This window comes from Lutzomyia longipalpis, chromosome 2 (assembly GCF_024334085.1).
Source record: "Lutzomyia longipalpis isolate SR_M1_2022 chromosome 2, ASM2433408v1".
Taxonomy (NCBI): Eukaryota; Metazoa; Arthropoda; class Insecta; order Diptera; family Psychodidae; genus Lutzomyia; species Lutzomyia longipalpis.
Window position 1 is genome coordinate 31,532,035 of NC_074708.1, and position 20,755 is coordinate 31,552,789.

At 36.2% G+C, this 20,755-nt stretch overlaps 1 long non-coding RNA gene across 1 annotated transcript in view; it reads left to right on the plus strand.

Moving 5' to 3' along the window:
- The window catches only part of LOC129790429 (uncharacterized), a 29,880-nt gene extending 9,575 nt beyond the window's left edge, over positions 1-20,305 (plus strand). Inside the window, exons 2-3 of the long non-coding RNA XR_008750554.1 lie at positions 8,054-8,238; positions 18,029-20,305. This is a non-coding gene — a long non-coding RNA (uncharacterized LOC129790429). The remainder of the gene's footprint in view (positions 1-8,053; positions 8,239-18,028) is intronic.
- The last annotated feature ends 450 nt before the right edge of the window (positions 20,306-20,755 follow it).

Below are 20,755 nucleotides of genomic sequence, written 5' to 3' on the forward strand. Positions count from 1 at the left end.
GTGTCACATTTTCAGCAGACTTCTTCAAGAGTTCGCCAAGAACATGTAATTTAATTTAGGATGATCGCAAAAAAAGTGCTTTAAAACACTCCCCAGTGTGCATTCACGCACTATACGGGAAAAGTGGCACACCAGAGGGACCAAATAAGACTCCAAAAACAGGGGAGATTGACATGGATTCTTGGTGTGTCCGAAAACAAAAAAAAAATAAAATAAAGAAAAAAACTTTAAAGATGATAAAGCGTTATGTATAGTACCTCAATTTTTTTAGGTACATTCAGTCTGTCTGGCGTCTGGAATTATTGTATTTGAGAGAAGGGTATGGTGTGTGTTTTTTTTTTTCTGCAGACTGAATCGCCCTTCATTTTCGCGCGTAATGGGTGCATTACACTCTACCTCATACCCCTGGTTGTTCATTTCTCACAACAAAACACACACACGAGCCACCCTGCTTGAAGTTTATTTGAGCTACGCAGGGTTAGCACCCCGTACCCCCTCTTCCCCCCCCACCTCTGATACACCACCCAACCCCCAAAATGCCGCAGAGTTGACGACCGAGGGAACGACCCGCAGGAGGGTTGACGAAAGTTTGGCGAGTATTCGACCCCTCGGTGAACGCGCGCGAGGGTGTGTGCGCCAAGGGGGGAGCCATAGACTGTTACAGGGTTCAGCCGTCGCGACGTCGCAATCCCTAACCTACCCTATTTCACGGGTATGATGCCCCAAAATATCTCCTCTCTCCTTGAAGTATACCAACACACACACACACACGCGCGACTACATAGCATTTCGGGATGCTGACTAACGTGTATGGGTTTTCACGTAAAATATCCTTTCGGGTGGGGGATGTCGCTCGGCAGCAGCCAATGTCTTCCGGATCACTATCAAACGAGTGGATCAATATTTCTACTACTACGCCGTAGTCTGGGATTTTTTTCTCCTTTCCTGCAATGGGCTTGGACCAAATTAACCTGGAGGGTAGAGGAAGTAACACTCAACCCCCATATTGGTTTGATTTTCCTTGACATCTCAACCCCTATATTTGGTAGACGACAGTGCTATATATACAGAAAATATTCATTAGATCCGGGTAAAACCAATATCCTAGGTTCGTCGCCCTCGGGAGTCATACATGAGTCCATTCCAATCATTCTCAACACACAATCATACAAGGGGCATATAAAATTGCGCATGAGTCACAAATATTGTGGCATTATGGGGACTATGTACATTTTGAGAGTGGAACTATATATAAAATACCCATCGATTCGAGTTTATGGGTGTAGGATTTGTATGTAGGTACACGAAAATGGCAATGGGATTGCAAAAATCACACACACACACATACACGGTTAGAATTTGCACAAAAGCATAAAGTCATGTCTAGACGCAAAACCCTGCGTCCGTCCTCATTCCTGGCGTGTCGTCGCCGTCCGCCAAACCCTACCGCCAGACGCAGTGGGGTATCCAATATATTGGTAGCTTAAATGGGAGTGAGTGAGAGATCTGTGGATGATCATTTTGCAAAAGAACTTTCCGATGAGAGATGGTCGGGAAAAAGCAAAGGAGTGCGAGTGAGTAGAATGCCAGAATGTTGGAAGGGCATTTCGAAGTGGTTTACCCCAAGCGCAATTGGCACGCAAGCGCTATGTGTAGAAACCATTTGGGATTTTCCTCTCCTTCGCACATTTTGCAGAGTTGGATGGAAAAAAACCTGCACATAGGCAAACGTGCCTGAAGAATTCAAAGCACTCTGGGGGGGTATCCATCTCACTCTGGATGACCGAGGGAGGGAGATTCGTGCTGAAGATGTGCCAGACAGAGATACTCATATATATAACCCGGGTTATATATATCTGAGTTCTTGTCTCACTTTTTCCCCTCTTCAACGTATCCCTTTTACTATATACATATATATATTATCGCAATATAGCGCCCCCCGAAATGATGATTAGAGTCAGTAGCGCGCTGCTGTTGCTCCGTTGATGCGGCGGTGGAGAAATTTTATACCAACCAGACTGCACTATAAGGAATATATATACATACATAGCAAACATATTGGGTGATGCCTCAACAAAGATTCTATTCCACCATTTAGTCTTTCCCTGACTCACAATCTGACAGCAACGCATCCGTCCGGAGAACTTCTTCTTCAGTTTGTGAATTTTTCTTTAATAACCGACTCCACCATTTTCTTACAACATAATATACCTAACGGCTAATCAGTGGTGCTACAACGGTTTGCTAACTTTCACATACAACTTATCTTCTATTGATCGCAATTTTATTTATTTTATTTGTGAAGTGATTGGTGGTTATCAGTGAGTTTACGATGAATTTTCCGAAAAAAAAAGAGATAAAACTTTTGAGATTTTTTCTCCCCCTAAATTTCACAAAAGGTGCTGCAATGTTCTCAATGAACAAATAGTTTCTGTATATAAGAGTGTGGCGTATCAGTTTGGATACCAAGGTGGCTCTCAACAGTGTGTGGAATTCAGAATGACCAAGACGGTATTTTTGAAAATTTACTGCATACCTTGGGGTTGACGTCAGCACGACGATTGGAACGAAATAATATTCATATGGTTGCGCTTGGCATATATTGGTTTCGTTGAAGAAAAAAAAATGCGGTGGGTTGAATGTTTCTTTCATATTTTCTTCAAATTATAATTTCGAAATTATTATTTTTTCTATACATCACAACATATGTACATAGCAGCATCCACACGGGCATTTTTATATGATGTTTTGCCCTCTCCCAAAAAAAAACTCACGCCATTCATTCACCACACACCAAAGAGATCCGGTGAATCAACTTGTTCTCCATCGCGCAATTAAAATCACTTGGAATTCGCCTACGTTTTGTGAATTCTTCACTTTTGAGCTTTCGCCATCTAATTGGGAATTCGTGAGTGCGATAAATCTTTAGGGAAGTCTCGGGTTAAGTGCAAAGAGCAATTTGGTGGTAAAAAAAAAATATCTTATTTTACGACATTGTTGCAATAATTTTTTTTGCATAATGTGCATAATTGTTTACATAATGTTGCTATTACATTTTTATGATCTTGCCTAATTAGTGGTAAAGTAAAAAAAAAAGGTTAGTTCAAATATAGAATTTTTCTTATTCATTTTTGTTTTTAATTGCATCCCAAATGACTTAAGGTACTTTCGTACAGAGATCGACAAGAGATGAGACTTAATAGCACTCAAGTCTAAAATGTATTATGTAAATTATTTTAAAGAGTGGGCGCGGCTAATTAAGTCGGTTTTTGCATTTAATCTAAAGCTGCTGGACTTATGCTCATTGTAGGCGCAATGACACTTCTTGCATTTTAGTCATTAGTCGTGATCACTGTCGTAATTAGAACTGAGTTCCTCACTATAAAATCTTTGTAAATCTACTACACATTGTTTTATTAATTTAATATGAATATTTTGAGATAAAATGTAGCATCAAGATATGAGGAAAATCCTACAAAATGCAAATTTTGCAATGAAGTCAATAAAGAAAAAAAGTGGTCATAAATTCTTCTTCTTGGAAAAATAAATTTATTTTCAACTTTTAAAATTATAATATTTTAACGAATTTAAATATTAATAACCGAAGCCACATTGTCTGAAGAATTGCAATAAGAAAGTCCCAAATGTGACTCATTTAACCCCAGTCTCTCCTACGGAAATTCATATACATTTCTCTGTTTTTCTTTCTCATGTACCTCCCCCCGAGCAATGTGTCACTTCCTATCCACAAAATACTTTTGCAATTTCTTTTATGAATGAATCACTTCCACATTTTTTTTTTGACTCATTGCGTCCCGAGAATTTCTCCTGAGTCACACACTACACAACCGAATCGGCCCAAATGTTGGTCTTCAGCCTGAACTTCGCCTTAAGAGAAATCCCCCCAAAAAAAAACTGTTCTGATTTTTTTTCGGCAATTTATAAATGATGCTGCTCCAGTGTGGAAAAGGCATATATTATTGAATAATTTCTCATTCTTAAAACGTTACAAAAAAATTAAGTTTTCACATCACAAACACAGACATTCATTCATATGTGAAAAAGAGGCTTAAGTAGAAGAGATCACGCGAAAGAAGAATCCATTGAACCCTTTCTGTATGGTATGAAAAAAAAAAGATTGAGAAAAATAAAGCACCGTGTAGGTAGATAACTTCTTTGCCTATCTCCAAGAGTGTTTTTATCTCTCTCACACTACTACGGTAGACATGGAATGAAATTTAGTTTATTATGTGGAACATTGACGAACTTGAAGATGGATTTCTTTCTTTCGAAATTTCTTCTGGTTCATGGAGGGAGTTTTTTTTTACAAAAGGACTTTGTTTTTTTATTTTATTTCAACTGATACACAGCAGATGTGCGACAATTTCCTGCAATCTCATGCATTTTGTTGTTTTGTAATCATTTATGCAGAATAAGGTCATATTTTGTTGGAAATTACGTTCAATTCAGAGAAATTGCGCGACATTGTACCATTAAAATAAAAGTATATAATGAAAGACGATATTGCGTCGTGACTGTGGCGCGCGTGAAAGCTCTTCCACCTTCCCACCCACCTAAAGTGGCGCATGAATTGCTTTGGAAAAAAAGCTTGTGGCCAGTTGACGTCATCCACAGTGGAATAACACACCATTTAGTCAATTACCTCTCACTGCTCGTGCCATTCTCTCTCTACCCTCCGAAAAAAAAATAAAATAAATTATCTTATTTAACAATTTTCTCGGGAATTTCACCCAGCAAGTGATTCTCTTGCGGTTCTCTTGGTCACCCATTATTACAATCCACATACACTGTGCTGTGGATTACACAATGCGGTAAAATGTATGCCATGGAGGCCAAGGGGGCGGAATTCCCCAATGTTGGAAAGAAAAAAAAAAGACTATATGCCTCACTTATCGGAGCCACATAGAATTCCCATTGATAAGGCATATACGATCTGCATCATGGCAAGATGTGTGGGCACACTTTTTTAACATATTCATTCTTCAACACAGAAACAGCCACACAATCTATTGTCTATTTGAGTTTCCTTCATGCAAACAATCAGCATTTGACGTCAATACCAAAGTGAAATTAACATGGAAAATTAATTGTCTTATCGAGATTCATTCTCTAAATGGTAAAATGAAAACTTTTGCCATTTCCACGGCATAGAGAGAGAGGCAGAGAAGTTATCCCGTTCAATTTGAAAAGCTTTTGAAAGAGAAATGTTCATTTTCTATTGATGCACAGAGCTAGAAAAGTTACGGAATTGGAGTAGAATTAATACATTATTTAATATGAATCTTTTTCAGAATATATGTTTTTTTATGAATAACTATTTCTAATTGAAATTCTGTTAAAATTCTATACGCTAGAACGGTTAGAACATTTTTTTTTATCTTTTAGTATTTGCTAAGAAAAACTTTCTGCTCAGAAGTTTAGGGAAAATATGTAGGTATTAAAATTTTCCAAAATAAGCTATTTTCCAGTGGCTAGATTCGAATGTGAACCGCAAATTTTCTATACGAATTTTTAGCAAACTTTTTTATATCATGGTTTGTGAATCTGTATGTGCTGAAAGCTCCCGAGTAGAAGCACACAACAATACTGTTACACACATATCCATAAAAAATGTTAAGGAAAATTATATAGAAAGATTGCGTTCCATATTAGAATCTAACCACTGAAATTCTTCGTAAATTTTCTTTGAAGTAACTGTGTAAATAAAATTATAGATCTATTCTGTAGGGATAGAAGGAATTATTAATTACGTATTTTCTATTTTTTCGGTAAGCTTCATTGTATTCTTTGATTCAGCAATAAAATATTCCATTCTCAGAGCTTTCGACACTCTGCACGTCTTTCCCAGTTGAATATGTATTTTTTTCGAATCGGAAGAGACAGATAGAATATTTTTTTACATACTGTAAGAAAAGAAGAAATTCACTAAAAGTCCCCCCTTTTATCTGAATCCCTTCGTACTTCGAAAAATAATTGAAGAATTAATAAAATTACAAATAACTCTATTTTCATATTATTCTCTTTATCTGCTAATTATTCTATATACAATTTATCATAATGCCCATATTTTATAAATTAAAAATTTGCCTCGTAACAGGAACACAGTGTATGGATGAAGATGACCTCGATTATCTCACCTTTATGCCGATAAGATTATTCTTGATTACTTTTGAGATTTTGAATGGGATTTTTAAACTTGTATTCTCGCGTACCTCCTTTTTGCACTGAAAAATTCATTTAGCATTCCGTGAAAAAGTAATTGATAACATTATTTGCGTCATCCCACAAGCGCGTCTTCCTGTGTTGAAGCACAACGCGCGAGTTTCTTCATCCAATTCCAACGAAAGAGTCATACAGTCGCACACTCAAGTCTTGTGAGCAAAAAGTCCAACGATATCCGGAAGTTCGTTGTCGCGTCAATTGACTGTAAAATGACGAATTCACTGGTGGATTTCGCGATAAAGATGTGTGCTTGCTATCATGGAGAATTGTAAAGTAATGTGCTGTGTACGTGTTGCAATGAGAATACTTTTGTGGCGACTCCTTGGGGCCACGACATTTACCAAATTGAAAGAAAAAAAAAGTGTGGAGATTGCCGAAAATTTGTCCTAAATCGCTAATCGCAAAAATCAACTCTTTTTTGTGTGTTGAAAAATTTTGCAATCTTTTTCGCCATGGCTCCGCGATTTTTGTTCACGGACACCACACATTTGGGGAGGCGAAAGGTGGTTTTGTTGAGCTTGGAAATGAAAAGCTCGAAAAAAGGTGTCTCACACGCGTTTACCTTTGGTGGTGCTCATTGGACCTCGTCAAAAAGTGGAAGAAGAAATATTACCAACGAGATACCTACATATATACGATACATACGAATGTACATAGTCGAGGTAGATGTTTAGCCGCGCAAAATCCCCCAACACACACCGACTCTGGGGGACTAGGGAAAAATGTTATATTAAATTAAATAAAGTGTATAAACTGAGGCACACAAATACATCCATTAGATGGGCAAATAATGAAATGAAAAATAAAGGTAAAAAAGACGAAAGAAATATCATGTAATTAATAAAATGAATATCAAGACATGCGATCTGGTGGTGGAAATGTGTCTGATGATCGCGCGCGTCAGAAAGTGGATTGAACTGAAACTACTGCAGCATTGATCACTTCATTTCTTTTTCTTCGCGATCTGTGAGGATCGCAATCGTGAGTCAATTAATTGCACTTCCTTTTCCCTTTCGTTGCGCACAAAATGAATTTTTAATAAAACCAAAAAAAAATAACTCGAAACCCTTGTGATGAAGACAAAACACTAAAGGAAAAAAAAATGTTAAGAGAATGTCAATGTCGATTGAGTGTTGTAAGAGACTGCCGAGTGATCCTCTTTTGTACATAATAATTCCAATAAAGACATTAAAATTCCCAATGAAATTAATATTCCAGACAAATACACAATTAAGAACCTTTTTTGAAACAAATGTAGTTAGAAGTGGCGGGAAGACCAAAACCGTGAGAGTCTGTTGGGGTTTTGTTTCTTTTTCTTTTTATTTCACAACCATCCATAGCAATTACAACATTGTTTCCGAATACTTTTAAACCCCTGGGGATGTGCCTTTAACACTTGGTCCAATTAAAAACCAATTTAATATATTCAACCCGTTTCTCTTAACAAGCAATTTATCTTAAAGGTCAGTTAAAATATGCTAAATACCGGAATTTCAGTTATTCCGGACATACAATCCCATGATTCCAACACACGAAAATGCTAAAAGAATAAAATTCAAAAATAATTTCTAAATTCGCAAAATCAATTTTAAATTCTTTTCTAAAATCATTCAAAGAAAAATTACAAAAGTCACTTTACATTCGTATGTCCACCTGTGTATTTTCATTCTCGATAAAATGGAAAAACAACACAAAGTACATGGCAGGGGGGAAAAAGCTCAATAACATTTCTCGGTATTGAAATTGCGACATTTAATATGACGCTTTTCCACATAAAGCTAACAATGAAATTTTCACTCTGTCCTTCCAGATTATTTCCATGGTTTTGCAATTGACATTGTGTGCATATTCATCTGTGAACGGGGAAAATTAATTGGACGACCGCAAGGATGTGACGAAGATGCCGTATGGATTACAAACAATTATATATCGCAAGTGCTTGAAAAAGCTCACATAAGGGGACCTCTCACGGATCTACATCATGCAACATATCAGGTAATTTTTTTCTCTCTTCTATATGGCAATGACATTTTGCAGTGAATGATGTGTGTTTGTGTGTTGATATTTTCTTTTTACTATAATCAAGTACTATGATGATTGTACGGTAGAATAAGAACGATTTAAGATACAGATTAATCCTTCTTTTGCCAAAACTTTTAAGCTTATGTAAAACATCAAAGAAAGTCACTAAAAGACCCTAAAACTCTGCTAATTTATTATTTTTACATTTAAAAAATCGTTTTGAATTCCAATCACATAAGACAAGAAAATAATTTAAAAAAAAGTTTTATTATGTACTTTCAAAAATACCTTGTTGACTTTTACAAATTAATTTTTTAAATTTCATTACGGATACAAAAGCTTATCGCATGTTAAATCCAAAGTTTGGGTTACATGACCCCAAAAATATTTATATCTGTACAAAGGCCGGAAGTGTGAAATTTGTCATGTTTGCACAATATTTACTGGAAATACCGTGCTGGTCTTTCTCTCCAAAAAATGAGACCTTATCAGTGCCCTAACGAAGAGGCACTGCCTGTAATATATTTCATGTATAAAATCCCCAAAAAAACGTATAGAGTTATATATGTTCACATGTATATAATTCTTGAAATTGCGACAATTGGGTGGGATATTTAAGGCAGAATTTTATTTCTTGCGCCACGGCTTACAATTATTCGACATCCATGATGACTCAGCTCCTATAAATAATGAGCCATTCTCCTCTTCTCTTGGCCACCTTATGGAAGAAGGCGAAAAAGAAATGTGAAGGAGAGACAGAGAAGCAAGTTCTGGGAACAATGCTGGTGGTTCGCTTGATTTGCCGTCTTCAAGTTCACACGCGGATTTTGCTATTTTGCAAGGATTACCAGTTTTTCACTTGGAAGGTTCATCGGAGGTCATTCATTTGGCTTTTAACCAATACACACACTCTGAGACTTTTTTTACTGTAGTATGTAGCTAATATTTTTCATCTGTGAGCTTTTCGCGCTACACAACCACCCAAAATGAATGTTACTTCATCATCTACATATATTACGATGATATACATATAAGACACAGATTCTAATCAGTGCTAATTTCTTTCATGTTGTTACCTATCTCTCCTACTTGTTTCCATGGTTATTTATTATTTTGTATAAAATCTTGTAGCAAAACCACCACCAAGTTCTTATTTTTTCCTTACACACTTCTTTTTCATCTCAATAACATACAACAGTGTCCATTTGAAAATGAATTATAATGCATGGATACAGTGAGATGAAGAAGAAATTTCTTTTTTCTGTAACACTTCCTTCGTGCAATTGAGCCAAACCCATTAATTGAGTGAGAAATTGCAAGAAAACATTGTAACACAAATGATATGCTTCAATTGAAGTCCAAGGTGTTGTGAACATTAGCACTTCCACAATTAAAGAAGTGAAAAAGTGTACAAAAAAAAAAGAAATATATATTTATGTAGCATAAACTACCTATATATCAATTTAACTTACAACACATAAAGAGTCCAATTGCAAAATACAGTATGGCTAAGCAAACCGTATGTATACAGTACACAGTGTATGGTGGAAAAAGCAATTTCAAGAAAACCTTCATATCACCATTTTGAATATAAAACATGTTAAAATGTGTATTTGACATTGTCCTACATTTTCCACACACATTGCATTCTGTCTCGACCATTTTCATTATATTTTGCTTATGGTATTGTACAATAATCTCTAATATTACCTCCATACACTGCTCCCTGCCGAAAACTCATAATTATATGTGCAAATAAGATGAAGAACTAATTAAAATTTCTGGCAGATGGAATGACGCTAATTTTATGTTGGAATGTCCCGTGATGATGAATTCTTTCTTTTTGTGGCTTTCGTTATATAGAGGAGCAGATTAGAGAAAGCAAATTTTCCATGTAGACAACCGTAATGTTGCTCACTTCCAACTGACACCGCAAGAAGGAGAAAAAAAAACGAAATATCTGTAAATTCAGATTAATGGGAAAACCCGCGCGACATTACAAGTACATAACATATGAATAAAGTCCACTGGGAGACAGTACTCTAGTTGAGATCATTCATCTTTGACTTTAATGGTGAGAAGGGGAGAATTTTTCTGGCTTTGACTCAACAAACGCACGAATACATGACAAATTGTGATCCAGTGACGATAGTGGTGCTCGCAAAATACAAAAAAAAACACAATAAAATAATATATTTTGATTGACGCAACTCACGCGAAAAATAGAATAATTATAATGGGATTTAATAAGAGAGACGATATGATCTCTTCCCACTGTGATCATACACAGTGATCACTTAAGATCAGTCAAGATCACTCAACATTGCACCTACTACAGATTCATTTTGAAAGAAAATTGAATGGTACGCTAATTCTCTGGCGGTAATTGATCAATGAATTAATTGAAAACAAAATTATTAATAAAATTAAAATAAGAAGAGAGATGAAAAATAGATTAGGTGGAGTAACATTAAGTAATGCTTGACATTAATTTGTGAGTGAATCACAAAGGAATTTATGTAATTGGTTTGTAGTCACTTCAAAAACAATTGTTAAAATAATATTGAATTAAAAATATTTTATTCCTCATCAATTAAAATAATAAATTAAACAGAAATAATAAAAAAGAAACAATAACTAAATTTTTGAAAATTTTATTTGTGAATGAAAAATTGAAAAACCTGTTAAAAGCATTTGACCAATCATTTGAAATACAACCGATCGCAATTTTTTTTAAGGTGATCATAACTTCGAAGCAGATCGACAAAAACTATCCACCAAAAAAATTTATTCAATTTAACCCCACTAATGGATTTTGCGTCATATTTTCCACCAAACAAAAGACGCAATGTTGACGCCCCATTTTGCAGTGTGTACAATAAACAAAATTAGTGATGATCTTCGTGTGATCTTGAGAAATAATTGACACAAAAGTCTCATATATATTTGTCTCTATATGTTGTGTGTCGTTGTCTGTGATTTTGTGCATTCCAATGGGAATCGTATGGAATGAAAGCAAAAGACAAAAAAAAATTGAGAAAGAAAATTCTAGTCTGAAGCGCGATGAAGGAAAATGCTGCGATTGAGAGTGATCGTGTTTTTTTGTGGTCTGGGTAGGAAATCCAAAGGAAAATAATGGTATTAAAAGAAAAAAAGAAAAGAAACAACCAGCCTGAGATAAGATCAGTCTCCCCATTCATCGACACAGCGCGGAGTGAGAGCAGCTTCGCGACGAGAAGTCCGTAGGTCGGGTGTGTGCATGTGAAAGATCGCCATGAATGAATGCCACCACAAGTGCATTACACATATTGTGAGATCGTCTCACTCTCCACACAGTTCAAGGTCGACGGTGAATTGCGCGGCGCGAATTAAACGTCGACGCCTCAGGAATTTAAACCAATATAGAAACAAGAAGTCAGACACCATCCGGGGCAGAAGACGATTTTGTATTTGGTAGGCGCAGCGAGGGGGTGAAGATCGTGGTGAAGGAACGATGGATCGCCATCGGGGGGCGCGCGAGAGATTGTGTGTGAGTCCCCCCGGGGGCAACAGAGAACATGGCAATGTACAGTATGGAATTGAGATCACTTTGGGGAGTGATCACACAGCGCAGCGCACATCTCGCAGAGCCACGGCGGCGAAACTGCGGGGAGAAAGATATGAGCAAGAATGTGCTGTTGCTGGGAGAATTTTATTCAAATGGGTGCGATATTAAAATGTCTCATCTGCATCCTCTTCTCTTTTTCCTCAAACCCCAACAACACACAATTTTCGCACAGAGTACCATACAAATACAACAAAACATCTTGAGAGCAGCAGCAGCAGCACAGTGTCAGATCGCGCGAGACGATCGTGGTTTGTAAGAAATGGGAGATGGTGTGGTATGCTACAATATATGCGAAAAGATCAGGAGATGGAAGATCGCGATCATTCTTCTTCTTCTCCTTTTTTTTTTTCATTCCATTTTTGCTGCTGTAACACCACTCATTCCCACATATAGGCGAGCTTTTATATCTCAACCCTACTGCGGGACTTTTCGTTGATTCTCTTTAACGCCAATGGCACACACACGAGAAGAGGAGAAAAAAACGACGAAGAGAAGCACTCTGACAAAGTGAATGTCCGGACGTGCTCAAGTCGCACGAACTACCTTGAACTGGGCAATTGGGCATATAGCGAAAATTTTTATTGGCTTCTCGCGAGTAAAATATGCTATAAAAGCTCTCTTACAACCAACACACCGATCGGAATCATCTCGCTGTCCAACATGACATACAGTCACGTCGATCGGTGATAAAAACCAATAATTCCCACCACGATCACGAAAGTGCCCGGCCCCGGGCGGATTTTAAATGTGTGGGCAGGCAGAGAAGAAGAAGAAAAGTCAGTGTGGAGATATCACTCAAGGACACGTGAACTGTGACGTGCCATCGAGTGTGCGATCATCACGCACAAGATCACACATTGTTATTTTTATTGGTGAAGCCAACTATTAAATCATACCTGTGGAATTTCCGGGCATTCCGTCAACATCGTACCGCCAGTGACGGATCCAGTAGACACCAAAAAAAAAGTTTGTGAAACTCTTAAGATGCCTGAATGGAAAGTTTTCAGTGCTAAAGAGAGCAAGATGATTTTTATAGAGATTTATCAACCATTTACATCTCCATTTCTTCTATTTGAAATTCTTTTCTTCAAATTCTTCATAAATATTAAAAGCTTGTTTCAGTTATATGTGCCCCGAAATTCTCAAAGAATAAGAGAGATTGGTGTGATTTTTTTGGTAAAGTGTCGGAAAAGCTCATAAAATTGAAATTTAAACAAAAAATTGTCTCATGTGAAAGCTCTGGCCGAATTATATATTTGATTCTAGATTGATATACAATTTTTGATGCTGATTGATAAATAAAAAAAAAAAGGTTGAATCTTTATGAAAATTTCGTACATTTCCCAGTGCTTTTCCAGGAAATAATCACACTTTTCTTTAATCTCTGATGATCCTCTAAAATAATTTTAAAACTAAAATTTGGTTAAGGCTTTGGGCCATTTTCCATGAAATGTGCATAAAACTCTTTAAGACAGAACGCTCTTGGGGAAGATTTATCAAGAAGATGAAAAAGATTAAATTTAAAATTTAATAAAGACATTTTATTAAAATTCAGAGATACTTTTCTCCCAATTCGGAATTATTGTCTCTTAAATTTTTTTTTACATACATATATTCGAGAGAGAAAAAAATGTCAGTCTACACACTGAGAAGAAGAAAAAAAGCTTCTCTCATTCTCAAGTATAGTGTTGATCACTCGGGGAAATGATCACACGAATGAAGGAGAGATTGTGTGGAAATGTGGGATATATGAAGAGACGTTCATTGACTTCGAGACAACACACAATGTTTTATTATTAACTAAATTGGCGACTGTTTCATGAAAAAGATTACCAAGACGGACGACGAGTTGCGAGAACGAGAGGAAGCGATCGTCACAAAGAATTTTAGAAGGGAACCACAGACGAAAATTTTCGCAGATTCAACCAACGCGCTTCTCAAAGCTGCGAACGCTGATCACTTCTGTGATCATCCTCAGTTGACTATTGAAATCGTTTCGTAAATGTTGTGTGTCTTGGCGGAGCGTCTGGTTGGAGGAAAGTTAAATACTCTGTGTGGTGCGATAATCATGATAACTCTGCCATCATTTGAGATTTAATCGTCTTTTTTTCGTGTGTTTTGTGTGTGATATTAAACAAGAAGAAAAAATGTGAAAATCCTTGTGATTCTTATAAATACATATACCTACTTATTTATATAGATGACTACAGCAAAAATATTTCCGTCAGTTTCTCACCCCGTCAATTAATTAAATATACAAAGAGGGGGGAACATTTAATATGCGATGGAAGAGAGAGACATAGATCCAATTTAACATTAAATTGCTTAATTTAATCGCGAGTCGAGCAAAAATGAAGTTATGTGATAAAATTGTTGAAGAATTCGCGCGTTAATTAATAATATCTTCATTCAATGAATTTAATTGAACAACAACAAAATATTCCACACTGATCTTTCACGATCGTCAGGTGATTTCTCACCAATTATATACCCAACCAAGAACGTTTTGTTCGACCCGATATTGCGCTTTTCTCTTCCCCCTTTGCGGCATGATTAATTTGTCTGTGAGCGCCGCGTTTTTTTTTCGTGTGCCAATTTGACTGGGAAAACCGGAAGTGAAACTGGAATTTCCATTCTGTACTACATATACATAGGTATACAGCATATAATTTCCAGCAGCTTATAAACCAAAAGGGGCGGGGATAAAAGCTCTCACTTACAGAACTATGAGTAGGTACCTACAATACATATTTTTCCTCAAAGACAGTATGTGTTCATTTATACTTCAATTCAATCCAGTGTCACGACCACATCGGCTGTAGACGTTAAGAAAATATTTTTTTGCATACAGAATTTTCCAGAACGATCACATATAGTAAACTTTTCAATTTTTTTGTTATTAGAGCAAACAAAAAATTTTGAAAATTTGCAATATTCCCCTTACTTTTCCTTCCTCAGCAAAAAAATAAAAAAAAAAAAAAATATCCACCTTTTAGTGCTCCTTTATTTTTGGATTTGCCTGTGAAAGAGTTAAAGTGTTATAGTGTGAGAGACACCGTCTGGGTAGATTGCGGAAGAGACACGAAGAATGATATAACTTTATATAGTTTTTTTTTGCTTCTCTCTCCTGCCTCTCTGCCTCTATGTCGAAGCACCACATACATTTTTGTTATAAATTTAATTAGAAATGAAAGCAGAAGCTTGTTATAAAGTGTTTCCGTTTTAACGAGTGTGTGGCAATCTTGATGGTTCTTTTCTTCAAAAAAAAAAAATGAAGCCACAAAATGAAAAAGATCATGAAGTAACCCGGATAGTTTAGCGGAATTCACCGCCATAGTGAAATTTTTGGTGTGTGATGAATTTCGAAATGAAATCTTTTACTTGCAAAGTTATTCTGTTTGAGTGCTTTCGCTTCTCTCACTGAATCAGAGTGTCGCTAAGTGAGCATTTTCAATGTGAAAGAGAAAGAAATTCGTAAAGAGTGTGATAAGGTACATTAACTTATGGGCTTTCGTGATTCTTCAGTTGAGATTTTCTCTAATGTGGTTGTAGGGGAGTTTTTGCTGAATTTTTTGCAGTTTATTGAACTTTCTTCTGTCTATAGGGGAGACAGGAGTCGAATAAGTTGGCAAAGGGTTCTAAAACTGAATGAAAATTAAATTTTTGTTAATAAAATTGTGAGTTTGTGCAAAAAAAAGTTTTGGTGAAAGAAAATTCTTCAAAAAAAAAGGAAAAATTTTGGCAGTTTATATTTGTGATCGTTCTTTAATATTGCTTCAACAGAGAATATAAAAAAATCCGAGAACTGTTTTAGAAATTTTTAAAATATTTCTAGAAAGAAAATCATAAATTACGAAAATTCTTAAAACTGACGAAAAGAACAGAAATTATTTTTGACAGAATCCGCCCAAACTTTAGTAATTATTTAAAGGAAATTAATTAAAAAGGAAGAATATCCGCCAAACATAAAAGTACAAACAAAGAGTGAAAAAGAAAAATTGAAAATTAAAAAGGAAAAATCTGCGGGAAATCCTAATGAGTGTGTGGAGCATAGAGAGAGGAGGACAATCCCCAAGTAACAACAAGCAAAACCACTGAAGAAGAGCCACTATTGGGCTCGAAAGCTTTGGCATAAATTGCTGCTTTTCCTTGGGTGAGCGGGAATTTTTCCTCTGACGAACCCCGGAAGCCTCTAGCAACATAATCAATACGTCAGAATAAGAAAAAAAAATTAAAAATTTTATGCTAAAATCTTACAAGTTTTATGTTTAAAATAGAAAAGATTTTTAACAGATTCTAGCCCAAGTTTAATATATTTTTTTTAGAATTTCCTTATTTTATTTTACGACACTTAAATATGATAAGAATTTGAGTAAATAAAAGTGGCAAAAAAATCTTTTTTACAGGAAATTCAAATAAACTCGGTGGAAAGAAGAGCTTAAGAACTTTTGAAGTGAAATTTCAAGAATTTTGACTTAAAATTGACTTTTCAAAGACTCGTACATGTAAAAAAAAATTTCAAAAATATTTAAATGATCTTTTGTGACTGTATTATAAATCCCCCAAAAAATGTATTTAAAATGACATAAAAGAAAACCCCTTTCGAGGGTGCTTTGCAAAAATTATAATTTCTCCCATGGCTAGACATCATCTCCATTGCAACTCAATTACAATACCTGCCATGTCTCGACGTCCCCCATTGAAAAAGAAGTAAGAAGAAAAAAATGCAAAAGACGTCTGTGAGATGGAATTCACTTCCCACCTTGATTTTTGTGTTGTAAATTTTGGTATATATGGATGGATGTTGTATTTTAATGTGAGAGAGCGACCGGATTGTGATTTTGGCCAGACAACCTTGATATAAATATATATATAGGAGATTCACGTGTACAGAGAGAATTTCCTTTTGATCTCATCTGTTCTTTTCTTTTCTTTTTTCTTCACGGAAAGAAAAATTTGTTAAAATGTTGTTAAATGTTGTTACTGCTGCTGCTTTGCTTCCATGTAAATTTCAACAAAATGTAGTTGAAATGAGGTTCTCACTAAAAAATTGTTAAAATGTGGTCAAATGTAGATATCGTTTGTTGTTAAAAATTGCATTTATCTACAAATGTTGGTTCGGATAACCAAATTTTATCTCCTTTTATCCTCTCTGTATTTCAACGTACATTTGGGTTTCATGAATAAATTTGTGTTATTTTGGTAAACTTTTATGTAATTTCTCACCGCTAAAATATTTTTGCAAAAAGACTTAATGATTTTTTCTTCAAGAAATGAAATTTTAAAAAAATAATTGGACAATTTTTCTCAAACAAAATATAAATTATTGAAAAAAAAGCCAAATTAAAAGTTAAAAAAGTCTCTTTATAAGCTTTTTTGCTATTTTTATGGCGCTGCCGATGTGAAAGATCATGAATTTGGCAGAAATTATTCTCTTATTAAAATTATCAAATTGATATAATTTTTCAGAAAAGTATTTTTTTTTAATTATAATTCTATTTTTTTAAAAATATGTATTAAAATAATATTTATTAAGGATAATCGCTAAATTCTTTGGCTTTTCAGAAAAAGTAATAAATTAGTGACAGATTTAAACTAAATAAGACGATACGCAATTCGTCTGAATTTTCTTTTGTAGAATAGATCTTGGATTTACTAACACACACTCGATAAATTCTAGGGGAGACGGAGCAAAAAGTCAGTGAAAAATTTTCAATTGCCAATTTCTCCCTGCTGATAAGAATTTATACAACTTGACTGTTTTTGTCCCGGTCGTCTTCTTTACACAATTTTGTGGATAGTTTTTGATAACCATTTCATGGAAATTATCCACTTAAAAAATGAGAATATTTGCTTGCTTTCAAAAATCGGTATTCAGCGTAAAATACAATTTTATAACAACTTTTGACGTGCGGCGTAGTTAAACGCTGTTTTCAGAAGATTAGCGCGCTGATTCTCTTCTTCTTAGTAACTCATAACAACTTTTCAGCAAAATGTAGTTTAAATGAGATAAATTCGTGAATTTATACACATTTGTGGTTAAAAATGACCAAAAGTTATCAACAATGATATAGTTTTAGAAATTTAACTACATTTGACCAAATTTTACAAACTTTTGTGCAAATTTCTAACAAATTTTTCTTTCCGTGTTCCCAGACGGTGTGAAGCACACTGAAAAATCGTCCCGGAGACACAAAAATGGAAACCCCCTGCGTGTGTAAAGTAAAAAAAATGAAAAAATATTCATCTGGTTTGCGACCACGCAATAAAACGAATTTTTCGCAAAGAGAGACAAAAGGGGTTGCGCGCGCACGCAGGAGTGTCGAGATTTTGGGTGAGATATGGGTTGAGAGATGAAAGGACCATGTAGAGACGATCGCAAGGAGGGTAAGAATTTGCCGTAGACGAGGAAGAGGTGTCAGTGAACTGGTTTATTCGCATGCAAAAGGATCACATCAAGGACACGGTGTGTCTGGAAATCTACCGTCACACAAATCCCTGACGCATTAACCGGGGAACTTTTTTGCTGGTGCCCTCCTGCAAACGATCTCTTTGCCGAAAATTTTTGAAGAGGGACTCTTGAGACCCAAAAATTTGCCGTGTGTGAGAATGAATTGTCGCGCACATCGAACCCAGAAGAAATAACGCGAAGAGAGAACAAAAAAAAAAATGCCAAAAGGGGACTCAACGCGGGAAGAACATCTGTAAGGAATACCCCCAAAAGCACAGCACAGAGAGAAGCAAAAGTATGATGAGGAATTGAAGTATATGGGGAGAAGAAGAGAGGGGGACCTACACTTCAAATGCCCACCTGCTGCTTGATTAAGAATTATTACCCCGCCCAGGTATTGAACCTCTTGGCAATGTGTGAGTATGCCCGGTTTATTTTTTGCAATATATTCCATCTCATTTTAATTCTCTCCTATTATTAATAATAATTAGCCAATAAAAATGATAATTGCTTGTAGTGCGAAGATCAGCAGACACATCGTGCACTCTTGTGGCCGAGGTAGCGGAGCACCGACGGCGCCTCTTCTGTTGTGTATGGCTGTGAAGAATGCAACGGAGGAGTTTAATGCACCGTGAAATTGGGTGAACAAAAGTCTGCTAACTCGTATAACCCTCGGCGGCAGTGTGTGGTACCACCAAGTGTGTCCGATCGGTGGTTTGGTTGTGCGCAATCCATTTGGGGGTCTCTCATTGTGGCAAAGTTCTCTGGTGTACGCGCGCGCTCCACCATTGCACCCTCACACAGCCCCAAAGTTCCGCAAAAATTCTCACTCAAGGCATGAGAGCAAAATGGTCATGAGTAATTTGGTGTTGTGCCTTCTGTGTGTTCCACCGATTAGCGCACAATCCAGCACAGAGATTCGATCATCTCGCAATACAAACACATTAACCCAAACATAAATCACCCACGCAACGATCTTCACTTGTGAGTTTGATCTTCTTGTTCAGCCATTTCGAAAACATGCAGTCGGCATCTATTTTTAAATCACCAACCTCATCCTCTTTGCTGCGCCAAACCTCGATGGTGAAGAAGTTGATACACCACACCTCACCTCCCCTGCCAACCCACCTTCCCACCTTCCTTCCCTCCGCCACACACACAATAAGATTTCCCCGAGAGCAATATACATACTTTTTTTTATCTGTGTTAATAGCTTCAAACAACTAATTGACGCATTCCCTATATTCAGCACGCACTACAACTTTTTCTTTCTCTTCTTCCCCCCACACCACATCCGCGCGCCCTATGGCGTCGGCCCATATAACAGCATATTATGTATACCATGCACTTTACCTCCTGCCCCCCCTCTCTCGTACCCGCTCTCTTCCAGCCAGTATGTGGACCTTACAAGATGCGAATGAGATGCACAACAAACACGGGATGCGAGGTCAATTTCCGGACAAACTTTACTTACGAAGCATTTAAAGATTTCTGTTTTGCGCGCTACACAGGGCCTTTGGACTTTGCATTTGAGATTTGAGTCAGGTACCTGAAGTAGCGCGCGAAACGGAAATACCAACACGATAGGCCCAATGCTAGGCACCTCCACACACAGCCGTATATTTTTGGGTGGAAATGTTGTGCTATTTTCTCCGGCATCTCAACAGTGCAATTGCACCTACGCCACGACTCACTAGGCATTGTCGCATGTCTATTGTACTTCATCAGGTGCTCTGGTTACTTTAGATACCCGGCACATGATGGAGTACACTTCATGTGCGATCAACTGATCTTCACAATTTAAACAAAAAAAATGCATATATAGGTATATGAACTTCGAGAGAGCTTCACCAAAGAATTCCAGCTCAATGATTTCCAGTTTATACCAAATAAAATTAAATAAATTTTTATTATTAAAAAAAAACTCTTAAAGTGTTTTGTTTTCTTCGCCAATGTCATTGTATTTTTGTAGAATAAAACAAACGAAGGACTAAAAGACTTTTTTCTAATAAAAAAAGTAAGTATTTCATCGGAGGTAAAGGTCAAGAGAATTAATCTCTTAGCATAACATTTAACTTTTTGAGAACCTTTGAGACTTTGCGTAACAAAAAATTATTTATTAAGATTGCATTTAAAACTAGTTTTAAAAGGTAATCAAGCTTTCAAAATACTGAAAACTTTTTCAGGATAGGGGCTAAAATAAAATAACAGAAAGTACGATAAACGGATGGTCAAATAATTTTAACAACAGGAAGAAATTTTTGGAGGACAAAAATCTTCATTTAAATGTGAAAACGTTAAATTTTTTATCAATAGGTCGTTTTTAGTGATCAAATAATGGGCCTTATTCAGCGACCAAGAAACCCTTGAAATTCGCTTGAAATCTTGAAATTTCAGTACAAAATTCAAAGATTTCAAGGGTTTCTTGATCG